Below are 22,741 nucleotides of genomic sequence, written 5' to 3'. Positions count from 1 at the left end.
CACGGTCTCAAGATCACAGAGCTCTGGCGGCAGACGCCTTAGTTCAGGATTGGTCGCAGTTTCGACTGCCTTATGTTTTTCCTCCTCTGGCACTGCTGCCCAGAGTGTTACGCAAGATCAGGTCCGACTGCCGCCGCGCCATCCTCATTGCTCCAGACTGGCCGAGGCGGTCGTGGTACCCGGATCTGTGGCATCTCACGGTGGGTCAACCGTGGGTACTGCCAGACCGGCCAGACTTGCTGTCTCAAGGGCCATTTTTCCATCTGAATTCTGCGGCCCTCAACCTGACTGTGTGGCCATTGAGTCCTGGCTCCTAGCGTCCTCAGGGTTATCTCAAGATGTCATTGCCACTATGAGACAGGCCAGGAAACTAACGTCCGCCAAGATCTACCACAGGACTTGGAGGATCTTCTTATCCTGGTGCTCTGATCGGGGTTTTACTCCCTGGCCGTTTACCTTGCCCACGTTTCTTTCCTTCCTTCAATCCGGAATGGACAAGGGTTTGTCTCTCGGCTCCCTCAAGGGACAAGTATCGGCGCTTTCCGTGTTCTTTCAAAAGCGTCTAGCCAGGCTTCCGCAGGTCCGCACGTTCCTGCAGAGCGTGGCCCACATAGTCCCACCTTACAAGCGTCCGCTAGAACCCTGGGATCTTAACAGGGTGCTCACGGCTCTCCAGAAGCCACCTTTCGAGCCGATGCGTGATGTCTCTCTATCACGCCTTTCACAGAAAGTGGCCTTCCTAGTGGCAGTCACTTCACTTAGGAGAGTGTCTGAGTTAGCAGCGCTGTCATGCAAAGCCCCCTTCCTGGTGTTTCACCAGGATAAGGTGGTTCTGCGTCCGGTCCCGGAATTTCTCCCTAAGGTGGTATCCCCTTTTCATCTCAATCAGGATATCTCCTTACCTTCCTTTTGCCCTCATCCAGTTCACCAAGGTGAAAAGGATCTGCACTTGTTGGATCTCGTGAGAGCACTCAGGCTCTACATTTCTCGCACGGCGCCCCTGCGCCGTTCGGATGCGCTCTTTGTCCTGGTCGCTGGCCAGCGTAAGGGGTCGCAGGCTTCCAAGTCAACCTTGGCTCGGTGGATCAAGGAACCGATTCTTGAAGCCTACCGTTCATCTGGACTTACGATTCCTTCAGGGCTGAAAGCCCATTCTACCAGAGCCGTAGGTGCGTCCTGGGCATTGCGGCACCAGGCTACGGCTCAGCAGGTGTGTCAGGCGGCTACCTGGTCGAGTCTGCACACTTTCACAAAACACTATCAGGTGCATGCCTATGCTTCGGCAGATGCCAGCCTAGGTAGGCGAGTCCTTCAGGCGGCGATTGCCCACCTGTAAGAAGGGGCCGTTTTTCGGCTCTTTTTATCGAGGTATTCTTTTACCCAACCCAGGGACTGCTTTTGGACGTCCCAATTGTCTGGGTCTCCCAATGGAGCGACAAAGAAGAAGGGAATTTTGTTTACTTACCGTAAATTCCTTTTCTTCTAGCTCCAATTGGGAGACCCAGCACCCGCCCCTGTTCCCTTCGGGCTTTTGTTCTTTTGTGTACACATGTTGTTCATGTTGAATTGTTCTTTTGGTTCATGGTTTTAGTTCTCCGAACATCCTTCGGATTGAATTTACCTTAGACCAATTTATAAGTTTCCTCCTTCCTGCTTTGGCACCAAAACTGATGGGCCCGTGATGCACGGGAGGGTGTATAGGCAGAGGGGAGGGGTTACACTTTTTAAAGTGTAATACTTTGTGTGGCCTCCGGAGGCAGAAGCTATACACCCCAATTGTCTGGGTCTCCCAATTGGAGCTAGAAGAAAAGGAATTTACGGTAAGTAAACAAAATTCCCTTCTTTGTAGTTATGACAAAACTGCAGTGTGCAGACATACCCTAAGGCTACATGCGCACACTGCAGCGTGCAGACATACCCTAAAGCTACATGCGCACACTGCAGTTTTGTTGCCGCAACAAAACTGCACCTTGCCCCAGATTTGTAAAAAATATGCTTGTAAGGGCTTGTGCGCACATTGCGTAATTTCATGCATTTACGCTGCATATAGAACTGCAGCGTAACTGCATGCGTCTTGCATTCCCAGCACAATCTATGAAGATTATGCATAATCCGTGCGCACGTTGCTTTTTAGAACACAGCGATTTGAGTGTCAGAATTTTGACCCAAATCCGTGCGTTCAAAAAAGCAGCATGTCAATTATTTTGTGCGCTTTGGATGTAGCTCCCACTCTGTCTATGGTGGCGGCAGCATCCCGAGCGCATGAAATCGGCATTTATTCTGCTGAAACACTGCATCCATTACGCAGTGTTTCTGCAGCGATTTAAAGCTCACATGCACTGTCAAATCGCTGCAGAATATTCAGCATGTACGTGCAAACAAGCCCTTATGATGCTGCGTTTTTAGGGTCTGTGCAAACTGGATAGATGTGTTTCTTCAGCAAAACATGCTCCCTCTGGCAGAATTCCGCACCTGCGGCAAAAAAAACGCACCCAAAATCTGCATGCGGTTTTACCATTCTGCAGTTTGTTACGGTTTTGCCATGGTTTTCTCCCTGCGGTTTTTAACCATTATCAATGTCAAAACACAGGGGAAAACCGTAGGTACCTATGGAAAAGAAGTGACATGCTGCTTATTTTTGCTGCAGAAATTCTGCAGCAAAACCTGTAGGGGAAATGTGCGCACAGCATTTTGGATTTCTCATAGATTTTGCTGGGGAAGGACTGCATGAACTTTATGAACAAAAACCGCTCCTTTTCTGCAGCAAAACCCGCAGCAAATCCGCAGCAAAAAACGCAGTGTGCGCACAGGGCCTAAGTGCATTTTAGATGTTTTTTGACCATGCGATTTTTGATGCGTTTTTTCAGTAGAAGCAAGCCAAAAAAACGCAAAAAGATAGAACATGCTGCAATTTTTTTGTCACAAGTTCGTGACAAATAAACTGCAGACAAAAAAACTGCAACACGCGCACAGCAAATCTGAATTCTCATAGACTTTGCTGAGAAGTCAAAAGTTAGAAGTTTATGACAACAAAACTGCACCAAAAAAAGCATCAAAAATGCAACAAAAACTTCAGCGTGTGCATTTAGCGTAAAGCTGAGCTTTGAAGGGAAAGTCTTTGCAGGTACTATACAAGGTCACAAAACCATTGCAAATGTTTAATTTTTCATTAGAGGTACATGTTAATGTACAATTTAATATAAAATTGCATTTTCTTTATCGTTCCTTTATGGGAGCTCCAGACCATGGGTGTATAGCTTATGCCTCCGGAGGACACACAAAGTACTACACTAAAAAGTGTAGCTCCTCCCTCCGAGCATATACACCCCCTGGATGACAGAATCCAACCAGTTTAATGCTTTGTGTTCAGGAGGTCACACACACACATGCATCCTCTTTTGATTTTTGATTTTTATTTAAAGATTTGGAAGAAAAGCGGGTCCACCGGACTCCCGGCATGTCCCTTCTCACCCAACTGTGTCGGCGGTGCTGTTAAGGTTGACCTTAAGGCTGGAGCCTTCCATGCCGCGCTCCTTCACCATCCCTACGGGCTCTGGCTTGAAGTGGGAGCCTTCACGGTTCTCACTGCTCTGCAGGAGACCGGTCTCCATCCGCAGCCCTTTCAGGATCCTGCTGGACGGAGCGCTCACCCCCCCCCAGGGACCTGGCCCTGCGTCTCAAAAGCTAAGTATTGAGACGGTATTCAGGGGTCCCTTCTGCATTTTATTGTGGGGAGAGTGTGTTATTTGTGCAATTCTGCTTCATAAGTCCCTTTACTGTGATTTCCGGCCGGTTCTCTGGTTTTTTCCTGAGAACCGCGCCGAGGGTGCCTGATCGTCGGCCGCATGGATAAATTTAGGCCCCGGCTTCGGCCGCGGCCTACTTTCGTTTCTCTGCCCCTGCATGTCAGTCATGCAGGGGGGCAGTGCGGCTCCGCCCACCGGCCGTTCAGCACAGGGGAGGACACTCCTCTCTGAGGAGATGATTCCCTCCCCTGTATTTCTCCTTAGCCCTCCGGTTCCCGCTCTTGGATTAACCCCCGCCCCCCCTCCTCACACCAGCGCCATTTTCTCAGCGTTTTTACACTGGTCGGCGCTGGCTGCTGCAGCTCTGCAGAAGGAGTGAATTATCTGTCTGGGGGTCCAAGCTGGGAATCCGGAGGGCACACAAAACGGTCTGGTAAGCCACAACCTCTGGTTGTGGACTTTTTATACACTCTCTGGTGGCTTTTTGAAGGAGTGAATTCTCTACTACCGAACATCCTCCTCAGCAGCATGTCTCACACCAGGAGCAAGGCTGCAAGGCTGTACTCAATATGCACTGCATGTAAGCTCATACTGCCCGAACCGAGCACAGACCCACACTGTGATGCCTGCTCTAATGTGGTGGTGCCTCAGCCTGGAGTCTCCCCAGGGGTCCCTCCGGCTGCTCCAGCCCCGGTGGCGGAACCCCCGGCTTGGGTAGCATCATTTTCTAAAGCTATTTCCCAGTCCTTTGCCGACTCCATGGGACAGTTGTCCCGGACGCTGTTGAGCATGCATCAGCCCCCTTCTCAGGGTGCCTCTGCTGCTCCGACTTGCTCTACAGAGCTCACAGAGTATGTTTCATCTGATCCCAGACCCCGTCCTCCTAAACGGAGACGCAGGGACTCTTCTCCTTCCTCGTCCCACGGCTCTGATTCACGGGCCGAATTGCAAGGCGAGGAGGATGCCCTTACTGTGGGCTCAGACGCTACGTCTATGTACCCCATTGATACCGAAGGTGATGCAGATGTTAGCGATTTGATTGCGTCCATTAACTCCGTACTGGACCTTAATCCACCAGTGTCTGATGAACAAGCTTCTCTGGTAGAAAAACACCAGTTTACCTCACCTAAGAGAGCAAGGAGTACGTTTTTTAACCACTCCAGTTTTCAGGCCACTGTGACCAAACCCAGGGCCCGTCCTGACAAACGCTTTCCTAAGCGTACTTCTGATAACCGTTTTCCTTTTCCACCTGAGGTGGTCAAGGAATGGGCTCAGTCACCAAAGGTAGATCCTCCGGTGTCTAGAATCTCAGCCCGGACAGTTGTGTCTGTGGCGGATGGCACCTCTCTTAAGGACTCCACTGACCGCCAGGTTGACCTTCTGGCCAAATCTGTATATGAAGCGGCAGGGGCCTCTTTCTCCCCGTCTTTTGCAGCAGTGTGGGCCCTTCAGGCCATCTCTGCTTCCCTGGCGGAGATGCACTCCCTTACCAGGGACTCTATGCCCGAAATGGTGGCCTTAACTTCCCAAGCCTCGGCTTTTTCGTCCTATGCCATGTCTGCCATTTTGGAGGCGTCTCACCGCACAGCGGTAGCCTCCGCTAATTCCCTCGCGATCCGCAGGATCTTGTGGCTTCGTGAGTGGAAAGCAGACGCTGCTTCCAAGAAGTTTCTAGCCGGGCTCCCTTTTTCTGGGACCCGACTGTTCGGTGAACAACTGGATGAAATCATTAAGGAAGCTACTGGCGGGAAGAGTACTTCCTTGCCACAAACTAAAGCCAGGAAACCTGTCCAGGGCAGGAACCAGTCGAGGTTTCGGTCCTTTCGTTCCTCAAACTGGTCCTCCTCTAAGCCCTCAGCCTCGTCCACTAACTCGGCTAAGGATCGAAAACCCAACTGGCGCTCGAAGCCTCGTCCCCAGAAGAACGGAGGAGCCGCTGCCACCAAGGCAGCCTCCTCTTGACTATCGGGCCGCGCCAGCAGCGTCCTTAGTCGGTGGCAGGCTCTCCCACTTTGGCGACGTGTGGTTTCAACACGTCTCCGACCAGTGGGTGCGGGATATCATCTCCCACGGCTACAGGATAGAATTTTCTTCCAGCCCGCCAAACAGATTTTTTCTGTCCACTCCCCCCTGCTCCAAGGCCGCCGCCTTCTCTCAGGCCGTGGCTTCCTTGCAGGCCAGCGGAGTAATTGTACCGGTTCCCGCTCCGGAACGGTTCAGAGGTTTCTACTCAAACCTCTTCCTAGTCCCCAAAAAGGACGGTTCCTTCCGGCCCATCCTGGATCTCAAGCTTCTCAACAAGCATGTTCAGGTGCGGCACTTTCGCATGGAATCTCTGCGATCACTCATTGCTTCAATGACCCAGGGAGACTTTCTTGCATCCATCGACATCAAAGATGCCTATTTGCATGTGCCAATTGCAGTTTCACACCAGCGTCGGCTCCGTTTTGCAATCGGGGAGGAACACTTCCAATTCGTGGCTCTCCCCTTCGGGCTAGCCACGGCACCTCGAGTATTCACCAAGGTCATGGCAACAGTGGTTGCGGTTCTGCACCTCCAGGGGTTGGCAGTGATTCCTTACCTGGACGACCTTCTAGTCAAGGCGTCCTCGAGTGCAGAATGTCAGCGGAGTGTCTCACTCACTCTTGCCACGCTTGTCCAATTCGGGTGGCTTGTCAATCTGCCAAAGTCCACTCTGGTCCCGACCCAGAAACTCACGTACCTTGGGATGCAATTCGAGACTCTGCCGGCACTTGTCAAGCTGCCCTTAGTCAAACAGCAGTCCCTTCGGGGGGCGGTGCGCTCTCTCCTGAGGCCCCGCCGTTATTCCCTCAGGCGCCTGATGCAGGTGCTGGGTCAAATGGTGGCCTCCATGGAGGCGGTTCCCTTTGCCCAGTTCCATCTGCGTCCCCTGCAGCTGGACATTCTCCTCTGTTGGGACAAGCGGACCGCTTCCTTGCACAGGCTAGTGGCTCTGTCGCCTCAGACCAGGAGCTCTCTTCAGTGGTGGCTTCGGCCCCTCTCTCTGTCTCAGGGACGCTCCTTCCTGACCCCGTCCTGGGTGATCCTCACCACGGATGCCAGTCTGTCCGGCTGGGGAGCAGTCTTTCTTCATCGTTCCTTATGGGAGACCCAGACCATGGGTGTTTAGCTTCTGCCTCCGGAGGACACACAAAGTACTACACTAAAAAGTGTAGCTCCTCCCTCCGAGCATATACACCCCCTGGATGACTAGATCCAACCAGTTTAATGCTTTGTGTTCAGGAGGTCACACACACACATGCATTCTCTGAATTTTGATTTCAAAGATTTGGAAGAAAAGCGGGTCCAATCTGGACTCCCGGCATGTCCCTTCTCACCCCACTGGGTCGGCGGTGCTGTTAAGGTTGATTTTACAAGGCTGGAGCCTTCACATGCCGCGCTCCTTCACCATCCTCTGAGGCTCTGGCTTGAAGTGGGAGCCATCACGGTTCTCACTGCTTTGCAGGAGACCGGTCTCCATCCGCAGCCCTTTCAGGATCCTGCCGGACAGAGCGCTCACCCCCCCAGGGACCTGGCCCTGCGTCTCACTAGCTAAGTACTGAGACGTTATTACCACAGAAAGTGGTCTTTCCAGGGGTCCCTTGTACTTTATATATTGGGGATAGTGTGTTATATGACTGTGTTAACATTTCCGGCCGGTTCTCCAGTTTTCACTGGAGAACCGCGCCGATGGTGCCTGCACGCTGGCCGCATGTTTAAATCTAGGCCCCGGCTTCGCCTGAGGCCTAGTTTCGATTTCACTGCCCCTGCATGTCAGTCATGCAGAGGGACAGTGCGGCTCCGCCCAGCGGCTGTTCAGCACAGGGAACGGACACTCCTCACTGAGGAAAGATTCCCTCCCCTGTATACCTCATTTGCCCTCCGGATCCCGCACTCAGAGTAGGCCCCCGCCCCCTCTCCTCGCTCCGGCGCCATTTTATCAGCGTTCTCAATGTCTGCATAACCACATTGTGACAAATGGGGGCCTGGGCTGGGGGATCTGGACGGCACAGAGATATCTCTATGTTAAACGGTCTGGCAAGCCACAACCTCCGGTTGTGGAGCTGCCTATATACTCTGTTTACTGGGGGTCATTCTGGACAGAGCTCCCACTTCTGCAGCATGTCTCACATCAAAGCAGGGCTGCAAGGCTGTTTTTAATATGCACTGCATGTAGACTCGTACTGCCTGTACCGAGCACATAACCACATTGTGATGCTTGCTCTAACATAGTGGTCCCTCAGCCTGGAAGCTCATCAGTGATCCCTCCGGCTGCTCCGGCTCCGGTGGCTGAACCCCCGGTTTGGGTAGAATCCCTCTCTCCAGGGGACAGCTATCCCGGACACTGCTGAGCATGCTTGAATATAACAAATGGCACTTCCTTGAAATGGAAAATATTGGTAGATGGAAAGGGGTGCACTTAGTAGGTTCCAAAGCCAAGAAACTAAGTATAGACACAAGGCACTCCCAAAATTCTTGATGCTGTGATTTTATTTATCAGTGGATGTGCATAAATAACGTTTTCGGTCACAGAAGACCTTCATCAGTTGCACATGGGGAAACTGGATGGTGCTCGTGTCACAGCGCGGAATCCACCGCTGCATGCCCCCATGCAGCGGTGGATTCCGCGCTGTGACACGAGCACCATCCAGTTTCCCCATGTGCAACTGATGAAGGTCTTCTGTGACCGAAAACGTTATTTATGCACATCCACTGATAAATAAAATCACAGCATCAAGAATTTTGGGAGTGCCTTGTGTCTATACTTACTGCTGAGCATGCATCAGCCCCCTTCTCAGGGCGCTTCTGCTGCTACGGCTCGCTCAGCAAAGCTAACAGAGGATTCTTCATCTGGTCTCAGACCCCGTCCTCCTAAAAGGAGACGCAGGGTCCCCTTTCCTTCCTCGTCCCGCGGCTCTGATTCACGAGCTGACTCGCAGGACGAAGAGGATGCCTTTACTAGGGGCTCGGACGCTACTTCATGTACTCCATTGATCTGTCCGAAGGTGACGCAGATGCTAATGATTTGTTTGCGTCCATTATATTTGTACTGGACCACAATCCGCCTGTATCAGGGGAGCATCCCCCTCTGGCAGAAAGGCATCAGTATACCTTAAGAGAACAAGGAGTGTGTTCCTTAACCACTCAAGTTTTTCAGCCCACTGTGACCAAGCCCAGAGCCTGTCCTGACAGACGCTTCCCAAAGCGTGGTTCTGATGACTGTTTTCCCCTTCCACCAGAGGTGGTCAAGGAGTGGGCTCATTCACCAAGGGTGGACCCTCCGGTGTCTAGACTTTCAGCCCGGACAGTTGTGTCAGTGGCTGATGGCACCTCTCTAAGGATTCCACTGTCCGCCAGGTCGACCTTCTGGAAATCGATATATGAGTGGCAGGAGCCTCGTTCTCCCCATCTTTTGCAGCAGTGCGGGCTCTCAAAGCCATCTCTGCTTCTCTGGAGGAGATGCATTCCCTCACAGGGACTCTATGCCTGAAATGGTTGCCTTAACTTCCAGGCTTCAGTCTTTTCATCCTATGCCATATCTGCCATGCTGGAGACTGCCACCGCACTGCGGTGGCCTCGGCTATTTCCCTCGCTATCCGCAGGCCCCTGTGGCTTCGAGAGTGGAAGGCAGATGCTTCTTAAGAAGTTCCTTGCTGAGCTCCCTTTTGCTGGGACCAGACTATTCGGCGAACAACTGGATGAAATTATTAAGGAAGCTTTTGGCAGGAAGAGTACTTCCATGCCACAAACCCAGGAAACCTGTCCAGGGCAGGAACCAGTCGAGGTTTCGTTCCTCTAACTGGTCGTCCTCTAAGCCCTCGGCCTCGTCCACTAACTCAGACAAGGACCGTAAACCAACTGGCGCATGAAGCCGCGTCCTCAGAAGTCCGCAGGAGCTGCGGCCACCAAGGCAGCCTCCTCTTGATTATCTGGCCGCGCCAGCAACGTCCTTTGGTCGGTGGCAGGCTCTCCCACTTGGGCGACGTGTGGTTTCAACACGTCTCCGATCAGTGGGTGTGGGATACCATCTCCCACGGCTACAGGATAGAATTCTCTCCAGCCCGCCAAACAGATTTTTTCTGTCAACTCCCCCCTGCTCCAAGGCCGCCGCCTTCTCACAGGCCGTGGCATTCTTGCAGGCCAATGGAGTAATTGTACCAGTTTCCGACTGGGAACGGTTCTGAGATTTCTACTCAAATCTCTTCCTAGTCCCCGAAAAGGACGGTGCCTTACGACCTGGATCTCAAGCTTCTCAACAAGCATGTTCAGGTGCGGCATTTTCGCATGGAGTCTCTGCGATCAGTAAATGACCCAAGGAGATTTCTTAGCATCCATCGACATCAGAGATGTCTATCTGCATGTGCCAATCGCAGTTTCACACCAGCGTTGGCTACGTTTTGTAATCGGAGAGGAACATTTCCAATTCGTGGCTCTCCCCTTCGGGTTAGCCACGGCCCCTCGTGTATTCACCAAGGTCATGGCAGCAGTGGTTGCGGTTCTGCACCTCCAGGGGTTGGCAATGATTCCTTACCTGGACGACCTTCTAGTCAAGGCTTCATCCAGTGCAGACTGTCAGCGGAGTGTCTCGCTTACTCTCGCCACGCTGGTTCAATTCGGGTGGCTTGTCAATCTGCCCAAGTCCACTCTGACCCCGACCCAGGAACTTACGTACCTAGGGATGCAATTCGAGACTCTGCTGGCACTTGTGAAGCTGCCCTTAGTCAAACAGCAGTTCCTTCATCTGGCGGTTCGTTCTCTGTTGAGGCCCCGCCGTCATTCCATCAGGCACCTCATGCAGGTGCTGGGTCAGATGGTGGCGTCAATGGAAGCGGTTCCCTTTGTCCAGTTCCATCTGCGTCCTCTGCAGCTGGACATTCTCCGCTGTTGGGACAAGCGGACTTCTTCCTTGCACAGGTTGGTGGCTCTGTCGCCACAGACCAGGAGCTCTCTTCAGTGGTGGCTTCAGCCCCTCTCTCTGTCTCAGGGACGCTCCTTCCTGACCCCGTCCTGGGTGATCCTCACCACGGACGCCAGTCTATCCGGCTGGGGAGCAGTATTTCTCCACCACCGAGCACAGGGCACTTGGACTCCGTCCGAATCAGCCCTCTCGATCAATGTGCTGGACATCAGAGCTGTGTTCCTAGCTCTCGTAGCCTTTCACCACCTGTTGGCGGGCAAGCACATTCGAGTCCAGTCAGACAACGCGACAGCAGTTGCCTACATCAACCACCAGGGCGGGACTCGCAGCCGCCTGGCAATGTTGGAGGTTCAACGCATCCTTCAGTGGACGGAGGACTCCAAGTCCACCATATCCGCAGTCCACATCCCAGGCGTAGAAAACTGGGAGGCAGATTATCTCAGCCGTCAAACCGTGGACAGCGGCGAGTGGGCTCTGCATCCGGCAGTGTTCCGGTCCATCTGCCGCAAGTGGGGCACTCCGGAAGTGGATCTAATGGCATCCCGGCACAACAACAAGGTCCCGGTTTACGTGGCTCGCTCCCACGATCCTCAGGCCTTTGCAGCGGATGCGCTAGTTCAGGATTGGTCCCAGTTCCGTCTGTCTTACGTGTTTCCCCCTCTAGCTCTCTTGCCCAGAGTCCTGCGCAAGATCAGAATGGAGGGCCGTCGGGTCATACTCATTGCTCCAGACTGGCCCAGCCGAGCTTGGTACCCAGACCTGCTCCGTCTGTCCGTAGAGGTGCCGTGGCATCTCCCGGACCGCCCAGACCTTCTCTCACAAGGTCCGTTTTTCCGCCAGAATTCTGCAGCTCTCAGATTGACGGCGTGGCTCTTGAGTCCTGGATCCTGACGGCTTCCGGCATTCCTCCCGAAGTCATCTCCACTATGACTCAGGCTCGGAAGTCTTCCTCGGCAAAAATTTACCACAGGACTTGGAGAATTTTCCTGTCCTGGTGTCGTTCTTCCGGCCATGCCCCTTGGCCTTTTTCCTTGCCGACCATCCTGTCCTTCTACAGTCCGGTCTGCAGCTTGGACTATCCCTCAATTCCCTTAAGGGACAGGTCTCGGCTCTGTCAATGTTGTTCCAGCGGCGTATCGCCCGACTGGCTCAGGTGCGCACCTTCATGCAGGGCGCATCTCACATCATTCCGCCTTACCGGCGGCCCTTGGATCCCTGGGACCTTAATCTGGTCCTCACGGCCTTACAGAAGCCCCCCTTTGAGCCTCTTAGGGAGGTTTCTTTATTTCGACTTTCACAGAAAGTCGTCTTTCTGGTGGCCATAACTTCTCTCAGGAGAGTCTCTGATTTGGCTGCGCTCTCATCGGAGTCACCTTTTTTGGTTTTTCATCAAGATAAGGTGGTTCTCCGTCCGACTCCGGACTTTCTCCCTAAGGTGGTTTTCTCCTTTCCACCTTAACCAGGACATTTCATTGCCTTCCTTTTGTCCGGCTCCTGTTCATCGCTTTGAGAAAGCATTGCATACTTTAGATCTGGTGCGGGCGCTCCGGATCTATGTATCACGCACCGCTGTTCTTAGGCGGTGTACCTCTCTTTTTGTGCTGACCACAGGTCAACGCAAGGGTCTCTCGGCTTCTAAGCCGACCTTAGCTCGCTGGATTAGGTCGGCCATATCCGATGCCTACCAGTGTACTCAGTCAGGTGCCTCCCCCGCCGGGGGATCAAGGCACACTCGACCAGAGCTGTCGGTGCCTCTTGGGCTTTCAGGCACCAGGCTACGGCTCAGCAGGTCTGTCAGGCTGCCACTTGGTCCAGTCTGCATACCTTTTCGAAGCACTAACAAGTGCATGCTCATGCTTCGGCAGATGCGAGCTTGGGCAGACGCATCCTTCAGGCGGCTGTCGCCCATTTGTGAAGCTAGGTTTTGCCTACTTCTCAGTTATCTGTTTATTCCCACACATGGACTGCTTTGAGACATCCCATGGTCTGGGTCTCCCATAAAGGAACGATAAAGAAAAAGAGAATTTTGTTTACTTACCGTAAATTCCTTGTCTTATAGTTCCGACATGGGAGACCCAGCACCCTCCCTGTTGCCTGTTGGCAGTTCTTGTTCCGTGTGTTTTCACCGGCTGTTGTTGTAGACAGAGGTTCCGGTTATTCCGGGTGTTACTCTATCTCTACTTATGGGTGGATGTCCTCCTTCAGCTTTTGCACTAAACTGGTTGGATTCTGTCATCCAGGGGGTGTATATGCTCGGAGGGAGGAGCTACACTTTTTAGTGTAGTACTTTGTGTGTCCTCCGGAGGCATAAGCTATACACCCATGGTCTGGGTCTCCCATGTCGGAATTATAAGAAAAAGAATTTACGGTAAGTAAACAAAATTCTCTTTTTTCTTTATGCTGTCGCATGTAATTGAAGTTTACTTTCTTTCTACATTTTTTCTTACACAATTACCTTCTTGCAGGCTGGGATTAGATGGGATGAAAATGCAGGTAAATATGACGTCTTTTTAATGTTGGAACTTTTAGGCTATGTCCGCACTTTGCGTCGAGGTAGTTGCAGTTCTAAACGCATCCTCTGGCAGAAATGGTTTTTGCCATAGTTGGTTTTGAAAAAACGTGATAAGTATGCGTGCGTTTTTACCGCGTTTTTAGTGCGATTTACATGCTTTTTCATTGCTTAAAGTCAAATGCGTTTTCAATACAAAGACACTACTATATAAAGTTTAAACATTCAAACACTATTGAAAAAACGGGAAAAATGATAATAAATATATTGATTAAAATCATACGCAAAATAAATATTTTTATTAAATATATAACTTTTTTAATATATATGCATAAAATAACATGAAATTATGGTATTTCATTAATTTAATTATCGGACTCTGTGTGTAAAGGGACATATTATTCCAATATTATAAAGTCAAAACCGCATGCGTTTATTTTGTCCAAAAAGCATATTTTCTGCAGCTAAAAAGCATGTAAAACGCTGGAATTTTGATGTAGAATGCGTTTTGACATTTCCCATTGCCTCCAGTGATAGCAAAACGCTGCCCAAATGGCAAAAAACAATTGACATGCTGCTTCTTTAAACGCTGAGTTTTTGCCCAAAAATATGCAAATTAAACGCAGCGTTTTGAACTGTATAGTGCGCACATGAAATCCCTTTTTCCCATAGAAATTGCTGGAAAATCAAAACGCATGCCTTTTGCCATGAAAACGCTGCAGTTCAAAACGCAGGTAAAAACGCAAAGTGCGCACATAGCCTTAAAGTTAATAACTGGAAACCCCTTTAGTAGTGTGTGATGAATAAAAATTTAAAAAAATTATACTCCATAAACTGGTCCCACAACACGGACTATAGAGGAATGGGGCTGGTTTTGGAGGTATAAATTTATTTTTTTTTCCTACACCTATTGTTGGATAAATCTTTTAAATTTATTTATCTAAATGCTGAAATCAGTGGCTCATTTTAGTGTTGTAATTTGGCTCCAAAGTTAAGATTTGGGGGGCTACAGCTGTATATACATACACTATGTTTTGAGGGGGGGGGTTTGGCTTGTACATCGGATTTCTTTGTTGCAGTATATTACTTTTTGGAGGTCCTGTTTGTTGTTCAAGCCATCAAATTGGCCACGTAGGTAAAGCCAATAGAGAGCCATGGCAGTGGGTTACTTCAATTCAGGTTTATGAACTTAGAATAGAATAAAGGGACTCCCACCATGTTTTTCTGTGAGGAGGTTGCAGTTGTCTTTTTGGAGGTGTTAGAATTGGAATATTATTGGATCTGCCATAATATTTAAAGAGGATCCATCTCAAGGTCAAAAGTGTTCAGGTTTTGCTCTGATTTTATTCCCGCTGCTCCCCTGATTATTCTATTTTCTTTTCCAGAGATATGGGCTTTTTCTATGTAGTGCCAATTTTCATGATCTTTACTAAGAGGGCATGGTCAGCAAGATAATTATGCAGAGCAGCCTAAGTACACGCCCCCAAAGAAACCTGTGAGCACCGTCCCCTTGGAAAGACCAACAAAACTTGCATTAGATAAAAAGGCCCATGTATCTGGAACTATATGGCAGATTAAAAAAAACCCCAACAAAACAGAATATTCAGAGTGCAGCAGGAATAAACTAAGGAATATTGGAAAAATGTTATAACTATAGGGACTTTTTTTTATTTCTTAAAGGAAAAAAATGACAATATTTATTGCTGAAGCCTCCAAAGGTTACCGCTAGTAGACCTTCAAGCTTCTGTAATGTTGGACTGTTATTCACTTAGGGTGTATTAAAGGGAATCTGTCACCAGGTTTTTGCTTCCCGTTCTGATAGCAGCATAATGCAGAGACAGAGACCTTGATTCCAGTGATGTGTCACTTACTGAGCTGTTTGCTGTCATTTTGATAAAATCAATGTTTCTTTATCGTTCCTATGGGAGACCCAGACAATGGGCGTTTAGCTTCTGCCTCCGGAGGACACACAAAGTACTACACTCAAAAGTGTAGCTCCTCCCTCTGAGCTTATACACCCCCTGGAGAACCAGATCTAGCCAGTTTATCGCTTTGTGTTCAGGAGGCATACATCCACACATGCATTCTCATCTGATTTTTGATTTTTGGAAAGAGTTTGAAGAAAAGCGGGTCCAAGCCTGGACTCCCGGCATGTCCCTTCTCACCCCACTGTGTTGGTGGTGCTGTTAAGGTTGATTCCAAGGCTGGAGCCTTACATGCCGTGCTCCTTCACCATCCCTCCTGGGCTCTGGCTTGAAGTGGGAGCCAGCACGGTTCTCCATGCTTGGCAGGAGACCGGTCTCCATCCGCAGCCCTTCAGGATCCTGCTGGACTGGAGCACTCATCCCCAGGGACTTGGAACCCTGCGTCTCAGCAAGCTAAGTACCTGAGACGTTTATATATTGGGGGTCCCTTTACTTTATTGTTGTGGGAGAGTGTGCTGAGTGAGTTTTCTGACATTTCCGGCGGGTTCTCTGGCTGTCGCCTGAGAACCGCGCCGATGGTGCCTGCGCGCCGGCCGCACCGCTCAAATTTAGGCCCCGGCTTCGCCGGAGGCCTACTTTCGGTTTCACTGCCCTCGCATGTCATTCATGCAGAGGGACAGCGCGGCTCCGCCCAGCGGCCGTTCTGCACAGGGGAGGGACACTCCTCACTGGGTACATGTCTCCTCCCCTGTAAGTCTCTTTGGCCCTCCAGATCCCGCTCTCAGAGTAGGTCCCGCCCCCTCTCTTCGCTCCGGCGCCATTTTCTCAGCGTTTTCTCTGCGATCAGCACTGGTCTGCAGCATCCCTGCGGAGGTGCTTGGGGGTCCGGGCTTCGGGATCTGGAGGGCACACAACACCGCTCCAGCGGTCTGGTAAGCCACAACCTCTGGTTGTGGACCTCTGTATATACTCTCTGGGGGTCATTCTGGCAGAGCCCCCACTCCAGCAGCATGTCTCACACGAGGAGCAAAGCTCCAAAGCTGTATTCAGTATGCACTGCATGTAAGCTCCTACTGCCTGATCCGAGCATCTATCCACATTGTGATGCCTGCTCTAACCTGACGATGCCTCAGCCTGGAATCGCACCCCCAGTGGTCTCTCCGGCTGCTCCGGCTCCTGTGGCTGAACCCCCGGCTTGGGTAGAATCCTTATCTAGGTCTATCTCCCAGTCTTTTGCCGACTCCATGGGACAGCTGTCCAGGACTTTGCTGAACATGCATCAGCCCCCTTCACAGGGTGCCTCTTCTGCTAGGGCTCTCTCAGCGGAGCTCACAGAGGATTCATCATCTGGTCCCAGACCCCGTCCTCCTAAGAGGAGACGCAGGGCTCCCTCTCCTTCCTCGTCCCGCGGCTCTGTTTCAGAAGCTGACTCGCAGGACGAGGACGATGCCTTTACAGGGGGCTCGGAGGCTAATTCCATGTGCCCCATTGATCTGTCCGAAAGTGACTCAGATGTTAGTGATTTGATTGCGTCCATTAATTCTGTACTGGATGTCAATCCGCCAGTATCAGAGGAGCAACCCTCTCTGGCAGAAAAGCACCAGTTTACCTCGCCTAAGAGGACAAAGAGTGTGTTCTTTAACCACTCCAGTTTTCAGGCCGCTGTGACCAAGCCCAGAGCCTGTCCTGACAAACGCTTTCCAAAGCGTGGTTCTGATGACCGTTTTCCCTTTCCACCTGAGGTGGTCAAGGAGTGGGCTCATTCACCAAAGGTAGACCCCCCGGTGTCTAGACTCTCAGCCCGGACCGTTGTATCAGTGGCTGATGGCACCTCTCTTAAGGATTCGTTGACCTTCTGGCCAAATCTGTATATGAGGCGGCAGGGACCTCGTTCTCCCCAACTTTTGCAGCAGTGTGGGCTCTCAAAGCCATCTCTGCTTCTCTGGAGGAGATGCATTCCCTCGCCAGGGAATCTATGCCCGAAATGGTTACCTTAACTTCCCAAGCTTCAGCTTTTTCATCCTATGCCATGTCTGCCATGCTGGAGGCTTCTCACCGCACTGCGGTGGCTTCGGCTAATTCCCTCGCTATCCGCAGGATCTTGTGGCTTCGAGAGTGGAAGGCAGATGCTTCTTCAAAGAAGTACCTTGCTGGGCTCCCTTTTGCTGGGTCCCGGCTGTTCGGAGAACAGCTGGATGAAATTATTAAGGAAGCTACTGGCGGGAAGAGTACTTCCATGCCACAAACCAAAACCAGGAAACCTGTCCAGGGTAGGAATCAGTCGAGGTTTCGTTCCTTTCGTTCCTCCAACTGGTCGTCCTCTAAGCCCTCGGCCTCGTCCACTAACTCAGCCAAGGACCAAAAATCCAACTGGCGCACAAAAGCGCGTCCACAGAAGACTGCAGGAGCTGCTGCCACTAAGGCAGCCTCCTCTTGACTATCTGTCCGCGCCAGCAACGTCCTTAGTCGGTGGCAGGCTCTCCCACTTTGGCGACACGTGGTTTCAACACGTCTCCGATCAGTGGGTGCGGGATATCATCTCCCACGGCTACAGGATAGAATTCTCTTCCAACCCGCCAGACAGATTTTTTCTGTCAACTCCCCCCTGCTCCAAGGCCGCCGCCTTCTCTCAGGCCGTGGCATCCTTGCAGGCCAACGGAGTAATTGTACCGGTTCCCGCCCGGGAACGGTTCAGAGGTTTCTACTCAAATCACTTCCTAGTCCCCAAAAAGGACGGTTCCATCCGGCCCATCTTGGATCTCAAGCTTCTCAACAAGCATGTTCGGGTGCGGCATTTTCGCATGGAGTCTCTGCGGTCAGTCATTGCCTCAATGACCCAAGGGGATTTCCTGGCATCAATCGACATCAGAGATGCCTATCTCCATGTGCCAATTGCAGTGTCACACCAGCGTTGGCTACGTTTTGCAATCGGAGAGGAACATTTCCAATTCGTGGCTCTTCCCTTCGGGTTAGCCACGGCCCCTCGGGTATTCACCAAGGTCATCGCAGCAGTGGTTGCGGTCCTGCACCTCCAGGGGTTGGCAGTGATTCCTTACCTGGACGACCTTCTAGTCAAGGCTTCATCCAGCGCAGACTGTCAGCGGAGTTTCTCGCTCACTCTTGCCACTCTAGCCCAATTCGGGTGGCTTGTCAATCTGCCCAAATCCACTCTGACTCCGACCCAGAGGCTCACGTACCTAGGGATGCAGTTCGAGACTCTGATTAAGGGCAACCTCACAAGTGACGGCAAACAGCAGTCCCTCCAACTGGCGGTGCGCTCTCTGCTGAGGCCCCGCCGTTATTCCATCAGGCACCTGATGCAGGTGCTGGGTCAGATGGTCGCGTCAATGGAGGCTGTTCCCTTTGCCCAGTTCCATCTGCGTCCACTGCAGCTGGACATTCTCCGCTGTTGGGACAAGCGGCCTTCCTCCTTGCACAGGTTAGTGGCTCTGTCGCCACAGACCAGGAGCTCTCTTCAGTGGTGGCTTCGGCCCCTCTCTCTGTCTCAGGGACGCTCCTTCCTGGCCCCGTCCTGGGTGATCCTCACCACGGTTGCCAGTCTATCCGGCTGGGGAGCGGTATGTCTCCACCACCGAGCACAGGGCACTTGGACTCCGTCCGAGTCAGCCCTCTCGATCAATGTGCTGGAAACCAGAGCCGTGCTTCTGGCTCTCCTAGCTTTTCACCAGCTATTGGCGGGCAAGCACATCCGAGTCCAGTCAGACAACGCGACAGCGGTTGCCTACATCAATCACCAAGGCGGGACACGCAGCCGCCTTGCAATGTTGGAGGTACAACGCATCCTTCAATGGACGGAGGACTCCAAGTCCACCATATCCGCAGTCCACATCCCAGGCGTGGAAAACTGGCAGGCAGATTATCTCAGCCGTCAAACCGTGGACAGTGGGGAGTGGTCCCTGCATCCGGCAGTGTTTCAGTCAATCTGTCGCAAGTGGGGCACTCCGGACGTGGACCTAATGGCATCCCGTCACAACAACAAGGTTCCGGTTTACGTGGCTCGCTCCCACGATCCTCAGGCATTCGCCGCGGACGCTCTGGTTCAGGACTGGTCCCAGTTTCGTCTGTCCTATGCGTTTCCCCCTCTAGCTCTCCTGCCCAGAGTTCTGCGCAAGATCAGAATGGAGGGCCGTCGAGTCATCCTCATTGCTCCGGACTGGCCCAGGCGAGCTTGGTATCCAGACCTGCTCCTTCTGTCCGTAGAGGTGCCGTGGCATCTTCCGGACCGTCCAGACCTTCTCTCACAAGGTCCGTTTTTCCGCCAGAATTCTGCGGCTCTCAGATTGACGGCGTGGCTCTTGAGTCCTGGATCTTGACGGCTTCCGGTATCCCCCCTGAAGTCATCTCCACTATGACTCGGGCCCGTAAGTCTTCCTCTGCCAAGATCTATCACAGGACTTGGAAAATTTTCCTGTCCTGGTGTCGCTCTTCCGGCCATCCTCCTTGGCCTTTTTCCTTGCCGACCCTTCTGTCCTTCTACAGTCCGGTCTGCAGCTTGGACTGTCCCTCAACTCCCTCAAGGGACAAGTCTCGGCTCTGTCAGTGCTGTTCCAGCGGCGTATCGCCCGGCTGGCTCAGGTCCGCACCTTCTTGCAGGGCGCGTCTCACATCATTCCGCCTTACCGGCGGCCCTTGGATCCCTGGGACCTCAATTTGGTTCTCACGGTTTTGCAGAAACCCCTCTTTGAGCCTCTTAGGGAGGTTTCTTTGTTTCGTCTTTCACAGAAAGTGGTCTTTCTAGTGGCCATAACTTCCCTCAGGAGAGTCTCTGATTTGGCTGCGCTCTCTTCGGAGTCACCTCTTTTGGTTTTTCATCAAGACAAGGTGGTTCTCCGTCCGACTCCGGACTTTCTTCCTAAGGTGGTTTCTCCTTTCCACCTTAACCAGGACATTACACTACCTTCCTTTTGTCCGGCTCCTGTTCATCGCTTTGAAAAAGCGTTGCATACTCTGGATCTGGTGCGTGCTCTCCGGATCTGTGTGTCTCGCACCGCTGCTCTTAGGCGGTGCACCTCTCTTTTTGTGCTAACCACCGGTCGGCGTAAGGGCCTCTCTGCTTCTAAGCCGACTTTAGCCCGTTGGATTAGGTCGACCATTTCGGATGCCTACCAGTGTTCTCAGGTGCCTCCCCCGCCGGGGATCAAGGCACACTCGACCAGAGCTGTCGGTGCCTCTTGGGCTTTCAGGCACCAGGCTACGGCTCAGCAAGTCTGTCAGGCTGCCACTTGGACTAGCCTGCATACCTTTTCAAAGCACTACCAAGTGCATGCTCATGCTTCGGCAGATGCGAGCTTGGGCAGACGCATCCTTCAGGCGGCTGTCGCCCATTTGTGAAGTTAGGCTCCGCCTACTTCTTAGTTTTTCTGTTTATTCCCACCCATGGACTGCTTTGAGACGTCCCATTGTCTGGGTCTCCCATAGGAACGATAAAGAAAAAGAGAATTTTGTTTACTTACCGTAAATTCTTTTTCTTATAGTTCCGTATTGGGAGACCCAGCACCCTCCCTGTTGCCTGTTGGCAGTTTCTTGTTCCGCGTGTTATCACCGGCTGTTGTCATGGACAGAGTCTCCGGTTGTTCCGGTTCTTGCTCTGTTTTTACTTGTGGGTGGTTATTCTCCTTCAGCTTTTGCACTAAACTGGCTAGATCTGGTTCTCCAGGGGGTGTATAAGCTCAGAGGGAGGAGCTACATTTTTGAGTGTAGTACTTTGTGTGTCCTCCGGAGGCAGAAGCTAAACACCCATGGTCTGGGTCTCCCAATACGGAACTATAAGAAAAAGAATTTACGGTAAGTAAACAAAATTCTCTTTTTTTATCTGCTGCCGATCTAGCAGTTATACAGAGCTCATGAATATGCTGGACTACCTGCAGCACGCCAAGTAGTCCTGTAATGATAATCTACTGCTGATTAATCAGTGATTTTATCAAAACTACACTAAGCAGCCCAGTAAGTGACACATCGCTGGAATCAGGATCTCTATCTCTACATTATGCTGCTCTCGGATTAGGTGGCAAAAACCTGGTGACCGATTCCCTTTAACACATGTTAGATTACCTCTCTGTGGCAATTTTAATAGAAATGTTAAAAGTAGGGATGGGCGATCCCCCTGATGGTCGGGATTGGGGAGACACGGCCGATCATTTTGTAAAGATCATGATCAGGATCAAGATAACACGATCTTGCGTCCCAATCACTGATCTTTGACTTTACAGTTATGGGATGGGGCGGGGGGGGCTATAAAATAGGAATACAGTTAATAATAAACATTGTCATTATACTTACAGGTCCCGCAATGCGTCCTGCAGACTGTCTCCCGCTGCTTCTCCTTCCGAGTACGATCATTGCTCATTGGCCTGTCAGTGCATCTCGCCAGTACGCAGTGCTTGCCCGAGCATCTCGGTATACTCGGCGATCGCTGTGTACTGGCGAGATGTTCGGGCACATGCTCCTCGTCCCTGCATGTCGGCGCTCTTTACAGAGTCAGCCCACATGCAGGGATTAGCTGCCACACGCCGATGAATAGCAGCGCCGGGAATCAGGTGATCGGAGATCACCATTGCTATAGTAACCCGCCCGTCAGGTTACTATGGCAACGGTGGCAGCGGTGATGTCACCGCTTACCGAACCGCAGCCTCTGCTCACCCATTGAGTGATTAGACAGCACGGAGAGGAGTAGCGTTCTTCCTCCCCTGTGCTGTGTGATATCGCAGAGCTAGATTGGTTGAAGAAGACAAAAGACCAGGATCGTGGAGGGGTAAGAGGGAGTCTCTAAGTGTGTCTGTGTATTTATTTCTAATAAAGTATTTTTCTTCTGTGTCTTGTTTTTTGTTTTTTTTTAATCCTTTATTGGAGATTCTTAATGGCCGATTCAAACTTGACTTGACATTAAGACTCTCTGGCTTAATACTAGCTGGTAAAACAAACTTGGTCTTAACCCCTTATTACCCAGCATGCCACCCGGCACCAGGGCCACTGGAGCAGTTAACACATTGAGATTGGGCCTCCAGAGAAAGAAGTCGCTCTCTTTCTTGAATCCTCCTGTTGTAAAATTCAAGAAATAATAATAATAATAATAATAATAATAATAATAATAATAAAAAAGGATATTATCATAACTAACATGCTAAAATAAAGTACAAAGGATGTGAAAATGCCGCATCTTACCTTTCTTCTTCTGCCTTCCTTCGTTTTTCCTCTTTCACTCTTCCAATCTCTGCCTTTATTTCTTCTTCTGCGACATTTCTTGAAAGATTCAGTACGACATCTGCAAGCAGCTGATCAGCAACTATAGATGACTCACTTAAAGGAACACAGGAAAATGATGAGAATTATTTATTTGAGCATGACAAATATTCAATTAATTAGAACTAACTTTGAATACATTCACTGTAATACGATCGGACGTTAAATAGGACCGAAATAGTTGCCATAAAAATTTTTTTTAACCTGGTGTAAATGCCGCTGTTCTCCTTAATATGGCGATGTTTATATTTTGCAACTGCATCTGACCTCCCCAGATATATAGTCCCTTCTTCCCTGTATGTAAATCAATTCTAGTTAGCCAAATGGGAGTGGTCATCTCTTCTGTATGGCAATCTTAAGA

The 22,741-nt window shown here is 51.0% G+C and overlaps 1 long non-coding RNA gene across 1 annotated transcript in view; it reads right to left on the bottom strand.

The window, feature by feature from the left end:
- LOC142280473 (uncharacterized) overlaps nucleotides 1–22,432 on the bottom strand; it is a 28,797-nt gene extending 6,365 nt beyond the window's left edge. The window contains exons 1-2 of the long non-coding RNA XR_012742745.1: nucleotides 22,303–22,432; nucleotides 22,084–22,176 (exon numbers count right to left, since the gene is read on the bottom strand). This is a non-coding gene — a long non-coding RNA (uncharacterized LOC142280473). The remainder of the gene's footprint in view (nucleotides 1–22,083; nucleotides 22,177–22,302) is intronic.
- Between the last annotated feature and the right edge of the window lie 309 nt (nucleotides 22,433–22,741).

Source organism: Anomaloglossus baeobatrachus, unplaced genomic scaffold, assembly GCF_048569485.1.
Source record: "Anomaloglossus baeobatrachus isolate aAnoBae1 unplaced genomic scaffold, aAnoBae1.hap1 Scaffold_452, whole genome shotgun sequence".
NCBI lineage: Eukaryota > Metazoa > Chordata > Amphibia > Anura > Aromobatidae > Anomaloglossus > Anomaloglossus baeobatrachus.
Note: the sequence above shows the minus strand (reverse complement) of the source record. Positions and strands in the feature narration are given on the sequence as shown.